Genomic DNA, 20078 nt, shown 5'->3' with positions numbered 1-20078 from the left:
GATTTCTCTCTATTTTAGATCAGCTTTTATGTGTGTGCTTCTTCCTGAAGTATAAGGCATAATTTTGTACTCTTCCAGTATATTCCTGAGAGCACAGATGTGAGTGAGAGTGAAAAGTGATTTGGTATGAAGTGCCACACTGGGTCAGGCTGTTAACCACTTCCTCTCAGCAGTACCTGTAAAAGGCTGAGGCAACCACTGCTGGGAGCCCACAGAATTAGTCAGGGCCCTGCCTGCCATTTCCTATTCAAATCTCCCCTTGTATAGAGTCTCTGACATCCTCATTACTTTGTTTTTTGAGCTGTCCTTTCCCTCTTTGCCTCGCCCATTTGGGCTGTGACCCAGGCATATAGTCTAGTAGGTTTTTGTTTTGTTTGTTTGTTTTTACTAGGAAAAGAACTTTATTAATCTTTGTTTTCAAACTTTACTCCCAGGCTTCTTCAGCTTAATTAGCTGCAAAGAATGAAATTGTGTATAAGCAAAAACTGAAAGAGTAGTGTCCAAGGGGCTTAAGCTTAAAAAATTAGAGATCTAGATTTTATTAGCTCCATAAACAAAACAACTTTTAAAAGCAGTCATAATATAAAATAGCAGCTCCAAGTAACTTCAAGTTCTATCTTCTTTAGAAGTTGATTCAGTTCACTTTGCCTCATTCTTGGAAGCCTCATCAAAATTCTCTGTAAGATCTGGGACTTCATCATCATCATCCTCTCCAGTCGAAAATGGTGCTTTTCCATCCACAGATTGTTTGGGCAGAGCTTTAGCCAGTCTCTTTAAACTAGTCAGACTGTCTGTGCCAAGCTAGTTTAAGATGCTGGGTAGCATTTCTGTCAGCTGCTTGGTCTCAGCATGGCCTGTAATGGTGAGTGTTTGCTGCCAGAGATGCCTGAATTTTAGAGTTGTTAAAGTGGATCACTGTTCCTTGATTTGTAAACATATTAACCTCTTCAATACCAGACATACTGTTTACCCCTAATTTCTTTAAGGAGAACTGAAGTTTTTTAACATCTGCTGTAGCTGTTCTATGAACCACCACCTTCTTTCTGTGAGCAGTTCCTTTCCCACCAATGCACACTTGTGCCTGCAGTTTGGCGAGTTTCTCCTGGTTCATGACAGTTTCTCTCATCTTGTTGGAGCAAAAATGGGGCTGTACAGGATACTAGGGTTGGCACTCAGGGGGTCTCAGGCAGACCAGCTGAGACCCGGGGCACACATATGGGGGTGCAAGATGGCACCTAGAGCCTGTTAGGTTTTTGATTGGCATCTCCCCAACACACCTCCTTTTAGCATGTCACTCAGCTCTCTACTGTCTGGAAGGTAAATCAGACTGGAAGGGGAAAGGTACTGCATTTAGTAAATCCCCACAACAGCCTTTTACTGTGGGCATTATTTATCCTTTTTTATAGTTGACACAAACACAGTGAAGAGAGATGAAGAAATAACTTCCCAAGCCCAAAGGATTATTCAATGACTTGCTGGGCTTTGAAGAACATGTTGATAATGGTCAGTGACTTTGGTGACTGTATAGGCAGTTAGAGACAGGGACTTAGGAAAACATTGTGTTAGGAAGTGCATACTTCCCCATGCAGCAAGCAAGTGGCAATGGAGGGAAATCTTCCCTAGATCGGCATCAGAGATCTTGGAGACACCTTTCTCAACAGGATTGTGAGGGAAAGACAGCTTCATAGAGGTGGTAGGCACAGTTGGTTTTTATGTAGTAATAATTTACTCCTTTTTCTGGGTTACAAGACCCCAATATTTACCCATGAACATTGCCCTCTGAGTCAGACTACTTTTCTCAGTTTCTTTTGCAGATAGATGTGGTCATGTGACAATTCTGCTGAGTGAGTTGTTGGTGAAGTGTCATTTGAGACTTTTGTGAAGGCTGTTAAATGGGCCCTGGCTCAAAGGATGCTGTTTTCATTCTAATTTCCCTCTTCCAGACCTGAAACTCAGACATGATGATCTTGAGGGTGGAAGTTATTTAATAGGAAACTGGATCCCTGATGGCAACACGTGGCTATAATACTGGTCTTGCACTGTTTCCCTGGACTATTTTTATCTAAGAAAGAAAAAATCTCTCTTTTAAAATCATCAGACATATACACTGAAGCACAGTTAATTCTATGAGCTTGTCAAGAAAAGCAGGGTCTAAAGAAAAACTATGAAAAGGTAAGGTAGGAAGAAAAAGGCACATGCGGCAGGTCAAATAGACATGAAAGGTCAGACCAGGTCCAGAACGTCTGCTGAGGTCCCAAGGTCCTGAGCAAAGGACAGAGAAAATCTAGGCACTCATGTTTCCAAGGTATTGAGGAGCCAAGGGAGAAGGCTTGCATCTTGCACTAGCAGGTTGTCCCCTCCCACCACCGGGTCTGGGATATCAGAATGAACACTAGGCCAGAGGTCATCCTTTCACTCTCTGAACCCTGTCCACATGAGGCCATTGAGAGTGACAACAGTGAGCTCAGCTTTGGGGAATGCCAACCAGATGTGCAAAGAACCCTAGCCCCACCTCTCTGGCGAAGGGCCATGTGGCTTTTATTTGCTTATTGCTACCAAACATCACTGCACTGATTACTAGGAAAAGCTTTGCACCATAACTGCTAGGCATCAAGTGTAGGCCACAGTGTGGAGTCCTATCAAACCTGATTGTTCATTTCTCCCAAACACTATGGGGTTAAATTTGCTCATACCCCACATTCTTGTTTTCCTTGATCAATGCATACAAACTGAAGCCCCTCTGATCACCTATCTAAACTATTGCCTCCATGAAATCAAGTCCTCCATTCTTCTCTAAACTTATTCTTTCCATATCTCCAAATGTTTCCCCCATTCTTTGACTTGAATTGTCAAATTCAAGTTGATCCCTAGGACCTAGCTTCCGCTGTGGCTGTCTCAGTGGGAAGCTGCTGTTCTCTCACACACTTTCTTTCTTAGAGTTAGGAAGTGTCCTTGCTCCCACATGCAGCTCTCTGACCAGCGTTTCTGTGCTGTACTGAGGCTCTTGTAGCTGGCCCTATTACTATTTCTTCTTCTTCTTCTTCTTCTTCTTGTGAACTCTGGATGGATCTATATGAGTCACAGAAGACTGGTTCAGTGCCAAGGATGCAATAGGTGATCTAAATATATTTGATAAGTAGATAACAAAAGCTTTCTTTGGCTTTTATGGCTAGAGTACTTCTAAACACTAACAATATATAAATGAAATTTGGTTTAATAAGTTAAAATGGGGTTTTGGCAATATGAAAATATTCTTCATATAAATGCTTAACAATGATAGTGGAGGTGAGATTTTATATATAGAGTATCATTTGTTATACTTAAAAAAAAGAAACAACAGATGATTTCTTGATAGTTACATTTTTTTTTTCCTGGGACCTCAATTATATTATCTTAAAAATTAGTTATAAACTCACTGAATTGGAATTAGTGAGCTGTTAATGTAGCCAAGTGCCTAGTCAACATTAAATTCATTTTAATAACTGAGTATTAGCTAGAAAGATATGAGAACCATTAAACATTCATTGATTTTTTTGGTTCTGTTTTCTGCATTTCTTCTGTGTATATCATTTCAGTTTTAGTTTTAAAAGCTAGCCTATAACATATTCTAAGACAAGGCTGAGGCGTTTGCAAATTGTAATATATTTATTTTAAAATTAGAACTGAAATCTAGGAGCCAGTCCTACAGGAAACAACCCATTTACAATCATATTCATTTTTGTTTAGAGGAAAGCCTAGGACTTACTAGCGTCATAGTCAGAGGACATGAAGATTTTGGTTTCATGTGAGTATTTGAATAGTTTGCTACCGGGCCGAATGAGAATAAGATTTAAATTAATTTTTTGTAGTATAGCCGACAGCCTCAGTTGAAGACTTCTGTGCCCTTAAAGGGATGGAAAAAAATTTATGACACTGACAATGAATTCCAGCTGTTTGTTTCAAGTGTCCAAATAAAAAATCTTCACAAACTCTAGACCATGCTTAGTTCCATGCTCTCACTTAAAATTCACTTCCTTTAAGATAAAGTATTAGAACTAGAATTTGCTAAGATATATCAGTATCCCAACAATGACTCCCATATATAGAGGTGGAGTGAAGAAGTGAGCTTAGCCATTGGAACACTATGCTTAGTCAAAACCCCAGCCGAAGTCTTCAACAGAGAGTGACCACAGTCTCTCGCTTCAACTGCTGGCGGCTCTAAGCCAGGCCGCTGCCTGCTCCTCACAAGGCCCTTCAAAGCCTCTCCAAGGCCTCCCGTCCTAACGACCACATCTTGTCCAAGTGTGCCAGAAACACAACCAAAACCCAGAGGCTGCCATCAAGTGCCAGACCAATCTGGAGCTCTTGCCTCTTACATCTTTCTGTCCATGTCTTACTACTTTGAATGTAAATGATGTGGCTTTGAAGAACTTTGCCAAGTGTTTTCTTCACCAATCTCATGAGGAGAGGCAACACTGAAAAACTTATGAAGCTGCAGAACCAAGGTGATGACCGAATGTTCCTTTAGGATATTAAGAAACCAGAGTATGAGGGCTGGGAGAGCGGGCTGAATGCAATGGAGTGTGCATTACACTTGGATAAAAGGGTGAATCAGTTTGTGCTGGAAATGCACAAACTGGCCATTGACAAAAATGACCCCCGACTTGTGTGACTTCATTGAGACACATTACCTGAATGAATAGGTAAAATCCATCAAGGAATTGACTGACTATGTAGCCAACTCGCCTAGGATGAGGGCCCTGGATCTGGCTTGGCAGGGTATCTCTTTAACAAGTACCCATTGGGAAACAGTGATGAGGAGAACTGAGTCTTAGGCTGGTTTTTCCATGGCGTTGGGGGTGACTTCTGTGGTCATCTTGGCAGTGCATACATGTTGGGTTTACTGAGCATCCACTAAGTTCTTTCATTTGCACCATTCCCCATCCCCAACCCCCTAAATACAAACAAACAAAAATAACAAAAAACCACCAACCCAATGGCTGCCCATTTCTGTCACAGTAAAATCCAATTTCCCTACAATTGTTCTCAAACTCCACATGATGATCGGACTCCTATTGCCTTTCAGACCTCATCTCCTACCACTTTCTCACTTCACTGTAGCCACATGGGCCTCCTTGTTCTTTCAACACGGTCCTATCTGTGGTGGTTCCTCTACCTGAAAAGTTCTTCTACTTGATATCCACATGGCTAATTCCCTCCCCTCCTTAAGTCTTTGCTCAAATATCACATTCTCATTAAGGCCTATTCTGACAATCATTTGAAGTGTCAACTTTTTGCCCCTTCTTCCAAACACTGGCATTTCCAATCCTCCTTTCTCTGCTTTATGATTTCATTTTGCCTTATTACTTATCACCTTCTAACTGTATTATTTTCCTTTTTAATTATGAATCTTGTTTAGTATGTCTTTCCTAAGCTGCATGAGGGCATTGTGCCAGTTTGAATGTATTATGTCCCCCAAACGCCATTATCTTTGATGTAATCTTGTGTGGGCAGACCTATCAGTGTTAAATAGATTGTAATTCTTTGAGTGTTTGAGTGTTTCTGTGGGTGATGACTCTGGATAATTTCCATGGAGGTGTTGGCCTGCCCTTTGGGTGAGTCTGAATTGAATTACTGGCACACTGTATAAGATCAGACAGAAGGAGCGAGCTTGCTGCAGTCAAGAGGGACACTTTGAAGAAAGCACAGGAGCTGCAAATGAGAGACAGTTTGAAGATGGCTGTTGAAAACAGACTCTTGCTCTGGAGAAGCTGAGAGAGGACAATTATCCCAAGTGCAAACAAGGGTGACATTTTTGAGGAACTGCAGCCTAGAGAGGAACATCCTAGGAGAAAGCCATTTTGAAACCAGAACTTTGGAGCAGATGCCAGCCACGTGCCTTCCCAGCTAACAGAGGTTTTCTGGACACCATTGGCCATCCTCCAGTGAAGGTACCCAATTGCTGATGTGTTACCTTGGACACTTTATGGCCTTAAGACTGTAACTATGTAACCAAATAAACCCCCTTTTATAAAAGCCAATCCATCTCTGATGTTTTGCATTCCGGCAGCATTAGCAAACTAGAACAGCAAGGATCTTTGGTTTGCTCATTGATGTGAGCTCACTGTTTACTACCTAGAACATTGCCTGACTATATTTATTGAGTGAATGACTACAGAATATATCTCACATTATATCCAGATGCTTTTGATTTTAAATTCCTTGAAAGTTAGTTTTGTGTTCAATATATAATCTGACTTTGCCTTGGAAGGTAATTTTTATTCATCCCTAGCTTGATCCAGCCATCCCATATTTGTGTTCTAGTGCTACCTCTGGGCCTGTGAGGACAAAGCCAGGCTAGAAAACTTATGGCTGTGAGTTTATGGCAGGTGGCCGTAGTATTCTGCCTGGTTATTTCTGAGATTAGACACACGGTTGATAAATGACAGTCTGCCAAGTGTCTGTTACCACATCCCAGCTGTGCATGGGACTGGGCTTGCATTCCTTAGATGACTGTATGTGCATGCACCTGTTTCAGTCTGAGCTCTGGCATGTCTCAGAATTTCTGATGGTGGGGTAAATATATGGAGCTATTTGGGATATGATATAAGGGACAAAATTCCTTTCCTAAAAGGAAGCATGGCCTGAAAAATGACATCATTGGAATTTCAGATGAGAACTGGTCTGCTTTCCAATTAACTTCATTTCAAATTTCTAAATCCCTCACATGGCGGAAACCATCCTAAATTAAGCTAGTTCGAATAATGTTGGGCAGGATGCCTTCCAGTAAGGTAATATAGCTCTTGAACCATATGATAGGTTGGTGTTAGCACTCCTTTCAGATATGAGCTTCAGATCTGGACTGAAGGATACTAGGTAATGAGCTGAGGACTCTCTGTATCACTGGATTTATAGCATTCGACAAGCACCATGTGGAAACTATATGAATGCTTTTTCAGGAAATTGATGAGGGTCGCTATTTAATATTTATTAGGTAATAAGAGTAGCACAGTTTCATTACTCTTTTTAATATAAAATAGATTTCCATCTATATATTCATTGAACTTTTTCAGTGTTGTAAGTTCACAAAAGATGCTTGGTTGTATATTTGGGCCTGGATGCTTGATCAAAGAAATTGTGACCTTGATATTAAGAATGAGTAAAATTCTTAAGAGTGAAATAAAATGAAACTCTTAGTAAAAATTAAAATTGTGATGAGTTCAAACATCCAAACCATCTCAGTCTGATCTGTTTTTTTTTTATCATCATTTTATTGAGATATATTCACATACCACGCAGTCATACAAAACAAATTGTACTTTCGATTGTTTACAGTACCATTACATAGTTGTACATTCATCACCTAAATCAATCCCTGACACCTTCATTAGCACACACACAAAAATAACAAGAATAATAATTAGAGTGAAAAAGAGCAATTGAAGTAAAAAAGAACACTGGGTACCTTTGTCTGTTTGTTTCCTTCCCCTACTTTTCTACACATCCATCCATAAACTAGACAAAGTGGAGTTTGGTCCTTATGGCTTTCCCAATCCCATTGTCACCCCTCATAAGCTACATTTTTATACAACTGTCTTCGAGATTCATGGGTTCTGGGTTGTAGTTTGATAGTTTCAGGTATCCACCACCAGCTACCCCAATTCTTTAGAACCTAAAAAGGGTTGTCTAAAGTGTGCGTAAGAGTGCCCACCAGAGTGATCTCTCGGCTCGTTTTGGAATCTCTCTGCCACTGAAGCTTATTTCATTTCCTTTCACATCCCCCTTTTGGTCAAGAAGATGTTCTCCGTCCCACGATGCCGGGTCTACATTCCTCCCCGGGAGGCATATTCCACGTTGCCAGGGAGATTCACTCCCCTGGGTGTCTGATCCCACGTAGGGGGGAGGGCAGTGATTTCACCTTTCAAGTTGGCTTAGCCAGAGAGAGAGGGCCACATCTGAGCAACAAAGAGGCATTCAGGAGGAGACTCTTAGGCACAAATATAGGGAGGCCTAGCCTCTCCTTTGCAGCAACCGTCTACCCAACGGTAAAACTTACGGTAGAGGGCTCAACCCATCCAACCACCAGTCCCCTATGTCTGTGGTCATGTTAGCAACCATGGAGGTGGGGTAGGCGAATACCCCTGCATTCTCCACAGGCTCCTCAAGGGGGCACTACATCTTTTTTTTTTTTCCCTTGTTTTTCTTTCTTTTTTTTTTTTTTTAACTTTCCCTTCTTTTTTAAATCAACTGTATGAAAAAAAAAAGTTAAAAAGAAAACAAACATACAATAAAAGAACATTTCAAAGAGACCATAACAAGGGAGTAAGAAAAAGACAACTAACCTAAGATAACTGCTTAACTTCCAACATGTTCCTACTTTACCCCAAGAAAGTTACATAATATAGCAACATTTCTGTGAACTTGTTCCTACTATATCCATCAGAAATTAACAGACCATAGTCATTTCTGGGCATCCCCAGAACGTTAAATAGCTTATCTGTTCTTCTTGGGTTATTGTTCCCCCTTCCTTAATTGCTCTCTACTGCTAGTTCCCCTACATTCTACATTATAAACCATTTGTTTTACATTTTTCAAAGTTCACATTAGTGGTAGCATATAATATTTCTCTTTTTGTGCCTGGCTTATTTCGCTCAGCATTATGTCTTCAAGGTTCATCCATGTTGTCATATGTTTCACGAGATCGTTCCTTCTCACTGCCGCGTAGTATTCCATGGTGTGTATATACCACATTTTATTTATCCACTCATCTGTTGAAGGACATTTGGGTTGTTTCCATCTCTTGGCAATTGTGAATAATGCTGCTATGAACATTGGCGTGCAGATATCTGTTCGTGTCACTGCTTTCCGATCTTCCGGGTATATACCGAGAAGTGCAATCGCTGGATCGAATGGTAGCTCTATATCTAGTTTTCTAAGGAACTGCCAGACTGACTTCCAGAGTGGCTGAACCATTATACAGTCCCACCAACAATGAATAAGAGTTCCAATTTCTCCACATCCCCTCCAGCATTTGTAGTTTCCTGTTTGTTTAATGGCAGCCATTCTAATCGGTGTTAGATGGTATCTCATTGTGGTCTTAATTTGCATCTCTCTAATAGCTAGTGAAGCTGAACATTTTTTCATGTGTTTCTTGGCCATTTGTATTTCCTCTTCAGAGAACTGTCTTTTCATATCTTTTGCCCATTTTATAATTGGGCTGTCTGTACTATTGTCATTGAGTTGTAGGATTTGTTTGTATATGCAAGATATCAGTCTTTTGTCAGATACATGGTTTCCAAAAATTTTTTCCCATTGAGTTGGCTGCCTCTTTACCTTTTTGAGAAATTCCTTTGAGGTGCAGAAACTTCTAAGCTTGAGGAGTTCCCATTTATCTATTTTCTCTTTTGTTGCTTGTGCTTTGGGTGTAAAGTCTAGGAAGTGGCCGCCTAATACAAGGTCTTGAAGATGTTTTCGTACATTATCTTCTAGGAGTTTTATGGTACTTTCTTTTATATTGAGATCTTTGGTCCATTTTGAGTTAATTTTTGTGTAGGGGGTGAGGTAGGGGTCCTCTTTCATTCTTTTGGATATGGATATCCAACTCTCCCAGCCCCATTTGTTGAAAAGACCATTATGGCTCAGTTCAGTGACTTTGGGGGCCTTATCAAAGATCAGTCGGCCATAGATCTGAGGGTCTCTGAATTCTCAATTCAATTCCATTGATCTATATGTCTATCTTTGTGCCAGTACCACGCTGTTTTGGCAACTGTGGCTTTATAATAAGCTTCAAAGTCAGGGAGTGTAAGTCCTCCCACTTCGTTTTTCTTTTTTAGAGTGTCTTTAGCAATTCGAGGCATCTTCCCTTTCCAAATAAATTTGATAACTAGCTTTTCCAAGTCTGCAAAGTAGGTTGTTGGAATTTTGATTGGGATTGCATTGAATCTGTAGATGAGTTTGGGTAGAATTGACATCTTAATGACATTTAGCCTTCCTAACCATGAACATGGAATATTTTTCCATCTTTTAAGGTCCCCTTCTATTTCTTTTAGTAGAGTTATGTAGTTTTCTTTGTATAGGTCTTTTACATCTTTGGTTAAGTTGATTCCTAGGTACTTGATTTTTTTAGTTGCTATTGAAAATGGTATCTTTTTCTTGAGTGTCTCTTCAGTTTGTTCATTTCTAGCATATAGAAACATTACTGACTTATGTGCATTAACCTTGTATCCCGCTACTTTGCTAAATTTGTTTATTAGCTCTAGTAGGTGTATCGTTGATTTCTCAGGGTTTTCTAGATATAAGATCATATCATCTGCAAACAATGACAGTTTTACTTCTTCTTTTCTAATTTGGATGCCTTTTATTTCTTTGTCTTACCGGATTGCCCTGGCTAGCACTTCCAGCACAATGTTGAATAACAGTGGTGACAGCGGGCATCCTTGTCTTGTTCCTGATCTTAGAGGGAAGGCTTTCAGTCTCTCACCATTGAGTACTATGCTGGCTGTGGGTTTTTCATATATGCTCTTTATCATGTTGAGGAAGTTTCCTTCAGTTCCTACCTTTTGAAGTGTTTTTATCAAAAAGGGATGTTGGATTTTGTCAAATGCTTTTTCAGCATCTATTGAGATGATCAATTGATTTTTCCCTTTTGAGTTTTTAATGTGTTGTAATACGTTGATTGTTTTTCTTATGTTGAACCATCCTTGCATGCCTGGAATGAACCCCACTTGGTCATGGTGTATGATTTTTTTAATGTGTCTTTGGATTCGATTTGCAAGTATTTTGTTGAGGATTTTTGCATCTATATTCATTAGGGAGATTGGCCGGTAGTTTTCCTTTTTTGTAGCATCTTTGCCTGGTTTTGGTATTAGATTGATGTTAGCTTCATAAAATGAGTTAGGTAGTGTTCCATTTTCTTCAATGTTTTGAAAGAGTTTGAGTAAGATTGGTGTCAGTTCTTTCTGGAAAGTTTGGTAGAATTCTCCTGTGAAGCCATCTGGCCCTGGGCATTTATTTGTGGGAAGATTTTTGATGACTGATTGGATCTCTTTGCTTGTGATGGGTTGGTTGAGGTCTTCTATTTCTTCTCTGGTCAGTCTAGGTTGTTCATGTGTTTCCAGGAAATTGTCCATTTCTTCTACATTATCCAGTTTGTTGCCATACAGTTGTTCATAATATCCTCTTATAATTTTTTAATTTCTTCAGGATCTGCAGTTATGTCACCTTTTTCATTCATTATTTTGTTTATATGGGTCTTCTCTCTTTTGATTTTGTCAGTCTAGCTAGGGGCTTGTCAATCTTGTTGATCTTCTCAAAGAACCAACTTTTGGTGATATTTATCCTCTCTATTGTTTTTTTGTTCTCTATGTCATTTATTTCTGCTTTAATCCTTGTTATTTCTTTTCTTGTACTTGGTTTAGGATTGGTTTGCTGTTCATTTTCTAGCTTCTTCAGTTGATCCATTAGTTCTTTGATTTTGGCTCTTTCTTCCTTTTTAATATATGCGTTTAGTGCTATAAATTTCCCCCTTAGCACTGCTTTTGCTGCATCCCATAGGTTTTGGTATGTTGTGTTCTCATTTTCATTCGTCTCTATATATTTAGCAATTTCTCTTGCTATTTCTTCTTTAACCCACTGATTGTTTAGGAGTGTGTTGTTTAACCTCCAGGTATTTGTGAATTTTCTAAGTCTCTGATGGTTATTGACTTCTAATTGTATTCCATTGTGGTCAGAGAATGTGCTTTGAATAATTTCAATCTTTTAAATTTATTGAGGCTTGTTTTATGTCCCAGCATATGATCTATTCTGGAGAAAGTTCCGTGAGCACTAGAAAAGTATGTGTATCCTGGTGATTTGGGATGTAATGTCCTGTAGATGTCTGTTAAATCTAATTCATTTATCAGATTGTTTAGGTTTTCAATGTCCTTATTGGTCTTCTGTCTGGTTGATCTATCTATAGGAGAGAGTGATGTGTTGAAGTCTCCCACAATTATTGTGGAAACATCAATTGCTTCCTTTAGTTTTGCCAGTGTTTCTCTCATGTATTTTGTGGCACCTTGATTGGGTGCATAGACATTTACGATTGTTATTTCTTCTTGCTGAATTGCCCCTTTTATTAGTATGTAGTGGCCTTCTTTGTCTCTCAAAACATCCCTGCATTTGAAGTCTATTTTATCTGAGATTAATATTGCTACACCTGCTTTCTTTTGGCTGTAGCTTGCATGAAATATTTTTTTCCATCCTTTCACTTTTAGTTTCTTTGTGTCCCTGTGTCTAAGATGAGTCTCTTGTATGCAACATATTGATGGTTCATTTTTTTTGATCCATTCTGTGAATCTATATCTTTTAATTGGGGAGTTTAATCCATTTACATTCAACGTTAAAACCGTGAAGGCATTTCTTGAATCGGCCATCTTATCCTTTGGTTTATGTTTGCCATATTTTTCCCTCTCTCTATTAATATCCTTTATTGTACCCATACCGAATCTCTTTAGTACTGAACCTTTCTCCAAGTCTCTCTGTCCTGTCTTTGTTTGTCTGTAGGGCTCCCTTTAGTATCTCCAGTAGGGCAGGTCTCTTGTTAGCAAATTCTCTCAGCATTTCTTTGTCTGTGAAAAATTTAAGCTCTCCCTCAAATTTGAAGGAGAGCTTTGCTGGATAAAGTATTCTTGGCTGGAAATTCCTCTCACTCAGAATTTTAAATATATCGTGCCACTGCCTTCTTGCCTCCATGGTGGCTGCTGAGTAGCCACTACTTAGTCTTATGCTGTTTCCTTTGTATGTGGTGAATTGCTTTTCTCTTGGTGCTTTCAGAACTTGCTCCTTCTCTTCTGTGTTTGACAGTGTGATCAGTATATGTCTCGGAGTGGGTTTATTTGGATTTATTCTATTTGGAGTTCGCTGAGCATTTATGATTTGTGTATTTATGTTGTTTAGAAGATTTGGGAAGTTTTCCCCAACAATTTCTTTGAATACTCTTCCTAGACCTTTACCCTTTTCTTCCCCTTCTGGGACACCAATGAGTCTTATATTTGGACGTTTCATGTTATCTATCATATCCCTGAGGTCTGTTTTGTTTTTTTCAATTTTTTTCCCCATTCTTTCTTTTATGCTTTCATTTTCCATTCTGTCATCTTCCAGGTCACTGATTCGTTGTTCAACTTCCTCTAGTCTTGTACTATGAGTGTCCAGAATCTTTTTAATTTGGTCAACAGTTTCTTTAATTTCCATAAGATCATCCATTTTTTTATTTAGTCTTGCAATGTCTTCTTTATGCTCTTCTAGAGTCTTCTTGATTTCCTTCATATCCCGTACTATGGTCTCATTGTTCATCTTTAGTTCTTTGAGTAGCTGCTCTAGGTGCTGTGTCTCTTCTGGTATTTTGATTTGGGTTCTTGGGCTTGGGTTATCCATATCGTCTGGTTTTTTCATATGCTTTATAATTTTCTGTTGTTTTTGGCCTCGTGGCATTTGCTGAAGTTGATAGGGTTCTTTTAGGGTTTGTAGACCTATTGAAGTCCTTATCTCTAATTTATCAGATCTACAGCTTCGTGGAGTACACTTTCTCTAACTAACCAGCAGGTGGCGTCCACGAGCCACCTGTTCTCCACGAGCCAGTTCTCCCCTGCTTAGCCTTTTTGGTGAGTGGGGGAGTGAGTCTTGTGGGGACCAATTGGTGTACCAAGCTTGCGTGTGTAGTTGGTGTTGCCTGCCCTGTATGTGGGGCGTGTTTCTGGGCAGTCGGGGAGGGGGGGTGGCCCTAACAATCAAATCTCCCTGATGATCCTAGAGTTTTAAAGCTGCTGCAATAGTCTAATCCTTCATTTCAGTCCTGCCACAGTTTGTCTCTGCCACTGACCCACAAGTCTTTGGTATTGGTGTATGGCTCCTGAGACTTGCAAGTGGGCCCCTCTTCCAGGCTGTGCACCCCGGGTCCTCTGTTGAGGGATGACTGTGCTATGTCACAGGTGAGTGCTGTCACCCCAGGGCAGTTCTGGGCTGCTGGGCTGTGTAGGGAGGCTCCCAGTCTGCTCAAATGATGGCTGAATGGGGCTTTGTTAATTCACACTGCTCCACCTTCCCAGCTCTGGGACAATCAGCTGAGGTTGCAGGGAAGGCTAATGTCCACGCCCAGTTTTGTGGTGTGTGCCTGTTATTTGAAGCACTTCCGTCACACTGGGTTGTCTGGGGCAGCTCTGGGCTATGGGGCTGGCGATGGGCAGGAGTGTTTCCTGTCCACCAGGATGGTGGCTGTGAGTGGACACCCCCTTTTTCTTGGGAAGTTGTGGTGTTTAGTGAATTTTCTCAGCCACTGGAATATTGCCTTTTGTCTCAGAGCTCTCTTAGTTCTGCTCTTGACTTGACATGCCCAAATTTCAATTCTTTGAAGCTTTCTTTATTGGGCTTCTTATAGTAATTGTTTTAGAAAAATAAAAAAGGATTAAAAAAAAAAAAAAAAAAAAAGGGCCCTCCTCAGAGATCTAATGGGTTATTGAAATGCTAATAGACAAAGCAACCAGGGCCATTAAGGAAAGGTCCACAGGGCAGAGAGATCAGCTTTTCTTCGGGATTTGCATATGTGCCTCAAGGCCTGAGCTCCGCCCTTCCCCTTTCTGTGTTCACCAGAACTCCAAAAATCCTCTGCTTTTATTTTGGAGTTTTTCGTGTTATTTTTTTTTGTTCTATGCCTGTCTACTCTCTGCTGGGCTGGCAGCTCTCAGATTCTCTGGTGTCTGGTCTCAGTCTATCTATGGTTGGAGTCTGGATCAGTAGAATGAGTTTCCGAGAAGGGCTACCACTGCAGTTCTCCCTTCTCCTTCCCAGAGCTGGCAGCCCCTCCTCCCATGGGACTGAGCCTGGCAGGGAGGGGCGCGGGTCCCCTGGCCGCAAAAACTTACAGATTTCGCTGATCTCAGCAGTTCGACATTTTCATGAGTGTTGTATGAAGTATGCCCAAAGACAGATTGCTCTGTGGTGTCCAGTCCACGCAGTTCCTGGCTTTTTACCTACTTTCCTGGAGGAGTAACTAAAACTTACAGCTCACCAGTCCTCCATCTTGCCCCGCCTGTCCTGATCTGTTTTAAAATAATAACTCAGAGATTAACACCTGTGTATTGCTGACTACCATGATACATGGCAGTGGCTATAAGAAATTATTTCATCCCCTAAATCCTCTTTTTAATGTCTTTTAAAAAAATGAATTGATCTGACACCAGTGAAACTTTTTATGATGAATCACACCAGAGAACTGCATTTTAATGCCTTGATGCCCTGTGAAATGATCAGGGGGGTAAAAGGGAGTTGTATTTTCCTTACCAGTTACTTTTAACATCCATTTGAAAGTCCTGATCAAAGGTTTTAAGGCTTTCCAGCTACTATCCCCTCTGCAATCCACTTCTTTAGGTAACTGCTCTGATTTCATCAAATGCCTCAGTCCTTTCCCTAATCAGTTACAGCCATCATCAACACTACTGTCCTGTTTCTAAATGATTTTATATTTCATATCCTCCATCCCACAGTGATGCTGCACCCTTCTCACTACCCTATGCCCTCTAATAATTCTGCACTTCAGAGTCCCTGATACAGTCCTAATTTGAATGGGAATAGCTGCTTCCTTCCATCTACAGTTGTTCCTGTCTAGGATTCCTTTAAGAGAGCGGACAACTTCCATCTGTGTTACTCTTCACCATCATCTCAACCCATCCCAAGAGCTCTCAAAGAATTTTTACCTCCCCCAATTTTAGGAATTTTAGGAAGAGATCTCAAAGGTGAGATCACTCAATCCTTCCTTGATTTGCTTGGGATTTAGAACTGACTTGCCTGTTCTGGAAAATACTTAGGTCACTAGAATAGAAAACCTGGATCAAGTTTCTAGAAATTCCCAGTTGTACTCTTGATTATTCTGCCTGTGACATATCAGGAATCTTTTTCATTGAATGATAAGTTTCAAGATGAACTTAAGAGGCAAATTCATTTTTGATCATGGAGAAGGCTCAAGAGACTAATCAATGATAAAAACCTCCTGCCATTCATTCATTCACTCATTCATTCAATCATTCACTCATTCATTCATTCATTCATTCGTTTACTGTTTGCCTATTATGGTGCCAGTCTTTTAATATAAAACCCATCCTGTTAAACTGTCTTACTCCAGATTTAATCTGTTTTGAAATTAATTTATCTCTACTTTCTGCTTTTCTTATTTCCAAATTAGAGCATCACACTCCCTGGTTAGCTGGACTTACCTGGAGGTGACTTGTTGAAGTGGGAAATGATACTAGATGACATATACTGTATTCCAAATTTCTTGGATGAAGTTTAAAGGGAAATATGGGCAGTAGATTTAATCTAGCATACTTTCCTGGTGAAGATGAGTTCAAACTAGGGTTCAAATTTAAAGTATCTGAGAAATACATAAAAGTAAGAAAAACACTCAGAATTCCACTACCTTTTTTTGAAATATATAAAGAAGTGAAATAAGTTAGAGTCCTTTTCCATCCCTCTAATCTCATATCTCAAAGATTACTATTTATATAGTGTTTTTATTCATATTCATATATTAGAATGTTGCATGAGATAGTAAAGCAAGAAAAAAAAGGAAGCAAGCTAAATATCCTTCAAAAGGAACCAGTTGAATAACTTTGGTACATGCATACTGTAGAATGTTATATGACCATTAGAAGAGTACAGTATTAAAGATAAAAAGCAAGTGTCAGGTAAGTAATATATGTCATGATTCAATTTTTGTTAAAATGAGCATATATTGTTGTGCCGGTTTGGATGTATTATATCCCCCAAAATACCATGTTTTTTAATAAAATCTTGTAGGGGCAGACATATTAGTGTTGATTAGGTTGGAATCTTTGGATTGGGTTGTGTTCTAGTTTGCTAATACTGCCAGAATGCAAAACACCAGAAATGGATTGGCTTTTATAAAAGGGGGTTTATTTAGTTACACAGTTACAGTCTTAAGGCCGTAAAGTGTCCAAGGTAACGCATCAACAATCAGGTACCTTCACTGGAGGATGGCCAATGGCATCTCGAAAACCTCTGTTAGCTGGGAAGGCACATGGCTAGTGTCTGCTCCAAAGTTGTGGTTTCAAAATGGCTTTCTCCCAGGACATTCCTCTCTAGGCTGCAGTTCCTCAAAAATGTCACTCTTAGTTGCACTTCGGGTATTTATTGTCTCTTAGCTTCTCCAGAGCGAGAGTCTACTTTCAACAGCCATCTTCAAATTGTCTCTCATCTGCAGCTCCTGTGCTTTCTTCAAAATGTCCCTCTTGGCTGTAGCTCCTCTTCAAAACATCACTCACAGCTGCACTGAGTTCCCCCTGTTTGCCAGGCCATTTATATGGCTGCACTGATCAAGGCCCACCCTGAATGTGGGGCCACACCTCCATGGAAACTGTCCCTTCGGGGTCATCACCCACAGTTGGGTGGGGCACATACCATGGACACACTCAAAGAATTACAATCTAATTAACACTGATAAGTCTGCCCACACAAGATTACATCAAAGATAATGGTGTTTGAGGAACACAATATATTCAAACTGGCACAGGTTTTTTCCATGGAAATGTGACCCACCCAACTATGGGTAGTACCTTTGATTAGATTGTTTCCATGGAGGTATAACCTTGCCCATTCAGGGTGGGTCTTGATTTAATCACTGGAGTCCTATAAAGAGCTCACAAACAGAAGGAGCTCACTGCTGCACCTTGGAGAGACATTTTGAAGATGGCTGTTGAAAGCTGACAGTGACATTTTGGAGAACACCATTTTGAAACGCAACCTGGGAGTAAGCAAATGCCAGCCCCGTGCCTTCCAAGCTAAAAGAGGTTTTCTGGACACCAATGGCCTTTTTCCAGTGAAGGTATACTCATGTTTATGCCTTAGTTTGGACACTTTTATGGCTATAGAACTGTAACTTCGTAACCAAATAAACCCCCTTTTATAAAAGCCAATCCATTTCTGGTAAAATGGCAGCATTACCAAACTGGAACAATTGGTATAATCACTAAAAAAGAATATATGATATACACCAAATCATTATTGCAATTTTATTTATTGCTTAACTTTTTGAATATTTAAAAAATACGTTCTCTTTATAATTCTAAAACAATAAAATATGCAGGCAACTCCCTCCACATATTTTTTTTTATTTCTCTCCAAAAGTAAGATATGCTAAATATATTGGTCTGCAAGTTGCAGTTTTCATTTAATATGTTATAGACAGCTTTCCATGAAAAAGCATCATTTTTTTATGGCTATAAAATATCTGTTATATGTTTATGCCATACCTTATTGTACCGTTTTGCTATTGGTGGGCTTTTAGGTTGTGTCTAAATTTTTGTTATTATCATCAATGCTGCTTGAGCATCCTTGTCTCTAGATACGAACATACTTAAGCAGTTATTTCTGTAGGATGAAATACTAGGTGTGGGATTGCCAGAAATGTACATTTAACATTTTAATATGTACTGACTAATTTGTTAGGGTGCAAATGATTCTTCAGAGATGTACTATTATCAAGTATATTCAAATGAAATAATTTCCTCTCCTTTCATGACTTTGGCTTTTTATTTTGGGGGTCTGAGGATTAGCAACTGTATTTTGTATTTAACATGGTTGAGTTTGAGGGAAATCATGAATGAGGACAGTAAGCAGTTTTCATTTGATATTTTATTTGAAGCACAGCATTAGTAAGTGTTAAATGGTGACAATCCTTTTGTTTGCTGTTATGTAAATACTGTACTTTGATATTCTCAGCTAAAAAGGTGAACTGAGGTGAACCTAGAATTGTCATTTTTCTTTTTTTACTTCCATTGTTTTGGGCATGGTTATTAATACCATAGCTGTTCAGGCAGACTTTTTTCCATGCACAGTCATCCTCTTGGAAATATAGGATCTTTAGGCAAATGAGCAGGAACTCTTTTTTGGGATGGAAAACAACTGTTTTTTTTTAAATTATTGTTTTACTGAGCCCATTACTAACCCCATTAGTTTATGCAGCCTCCAAACCAGAAAGCAGATAATTTCTTGTTTCTTAACTTGGCTTGGCACACATTACTTCCATAAGCTTTTCAATTGTAAATGAGAAAGTTTTGATTACAGGTTTTACTATAGCAATAGAGATGGAAAATAGAAGTCAATATAATAGTGCAGATGGAAAGAATTAGATCATCTATCTATCTTCTTCATCTTGCAAGTGGGTAAATTGAGAAAGTGGAATGTTAAGCAACTTACTGAAATCATGAGAAAGTAATGGCAGGGCTCATAATAGGCCAGTGTTCTTGCCACCCAACCATGACGGAGTTTTGTAAAAAGTTCTGAGGTCATTCACTAAATGCTATCAGTGGGCTGTATTAGTCAGGATTCTCCAGGGAAAAAGAACCTACAGGGTGTGTGGTGTGTGTATGTGTATACATATATAATGTAAATAGTATGAAATTTATTGTAGGAATTGGCTTACATGACTGTGGAGATGGGCAAGTTTGAATTTTGTAGGACAGGCACAAGCTGGTAACTCTGATGAAGGTTTGTGATGAATTTCCCAGGAGAAGCTGGCTGGCTGAAGTAGAGATGGAAATGCTTCCTTCTCACTGCTGATATCATCAGTTCTCTCTTTAAGGCCTCAATGGATTGGATGAAACTTCTCTCATTGTTGAAGGCAGTCTCCTTAATTGATGTAGATGTAATCAGCCATAGATGCAATCAACTTACTGCTGATTTAAGTCCATGAAATATCCTTACAGTTGCAATCAGGCCAGTGCTTGCTTGACCAAGCAACTAGACACCATAACCTAGCCAAGTTGACAATGAACTTAACTATCACAGTGGCCAAAGTGTAAAATATGGTTCATACTATCTATTTGCTGATTGCCTGTGAGAAGAAAAAATTGCTTATTGTTTTTCCCAAGACTACTCCCCAAGTCCATACTCCATTATGGACGAGGATCCATCAGAATACATGAATTTAGGAATAGTGGATCTGATAGTCATAATAGTAGCTGATATCTTTTTAGGAGAATTTGTGGCCAAAGAAGTAACATTTGGTTATAGAGATGCCAGCATGCCCTTCCATGGGTTCTCCAGGATGCCCT

The 20078-nt window shown here is 39.6% G+C and overlaps 1 protein-coding gene and 1 pseudogene across 1 annotated transcript in view; one reads left to right on the top strand and one right to left on the bottom strand.

Moving 5' to 3' along the window:
• HS6ST3 (heparan sulfate 6-O-sulfotransferase 3) overlaps nt 1-20078 on the top strand; it is a 709424-nt gene that overhangs the window by 100781 nt on the left and 588565 nt on the right. The gene's annotated exons all lie outside the window — the stretch shown is intronic.
• LOC119507426 lies at nt 640-1126 on the bottom strand (annotated as a pseudogene).

This window comes from Choloepus didactylus, chromosome 12, assembly GCF_015220235.1.
Source record: "Choloepus didactylus isolate mChoDid1 chromosome 12, mChoDid1.pri, whole genome shotgun sequence".
NCBI lineage: Eukaryota > Metazoa > Chordata > Mammalia > Pilosa > Megalonychidae > Choloepus > Choloepus didactylus.
Note: the sequence above shows the minus strand (reverse complement) of the source record. Positions and strands in the feature narration are given on the sequence as shown.